Genomic DNA, 769 nt, shown 5'->3' with positions numbered 1-769 from the left:
CCAATTTCCTACAATGTAGCAGCTCTCTTCCCACTTCCTCCCCATAGTTACCTCCTCCCTGTGTCCTTCCCTGTCATGAGCTCCTGCTCCCTGAGCAGTCTCCCTGTGCACACATTGCCCTTCTGTTTGCCAATGATTGATCTCTCCAAGGAGTATATCTACCTAATGTAAATGTTCAGCCCATATGCTGGTCTTTTATTTGCTGGAAGCCACAGGAGTTCAATACCAGACCTGAAGGTCAGCTAGAGGCAATCATCTAAGGGGTTTCACCAGTCTCCATCAGACAAACAAGCCTGTTTTATTTTATTTATTTTTTAATAATTTTGAGTTTTGTTCTACATTGTTCTCCCAGTCTATCCATAATCTCCTACACAGATTTCCTTCTGGGTGGTTGACAGTGGTAGCCAGGCACCATCTAGCTCTTCTGGTCTCATGGTAATATAGGCTGAGGATCACATGGTCTACCAATCCCTTCGACTAATTATTTTCATGAGTCTTTGGTTTTCTTCATTCTTATTTGTTCTGGATGAGGAGAGACCCATTGTTGTATCTAGATGACTGTTTGTGAGCTTTTAAGATCCGAGTAGCTACTCACCAAAGTAGGATGTGGAAAAATGTTTCTGTGTAGTATATTATGTGAATTGAGATTGATGTCCCCTGTGACCATGGTCTCAAGCCTGCAGGTCCAACTACTTGTTCCCTCTGGGTAGCTGGCTGTGACTAGAAAGTCACCACAGCCTTGTCCTTTGTTAGCTCTTCCATATACCTG

Source organism: Orycteropus afer, unplaced genomic scaffold (genome assembly GCF_000298275.1).
Source record: "Orycteropus afer afer isolate SDZICR_OR568_19922 unplaced genomic scaffold, OryAfe1.0 scaffold00166, whole genome shotgun sequence".
In the NCBI taxonomy this organism is placed as follows: domain Eukaryota; kingdom Metazoa; phylum Chordata; class Mammalia; order Tubulidentata; family Orycteropodidae; genus Orycteropus; species Orycteropus afer.
This window is presented reverse-complemented; position numbering follows the sequence as displayed.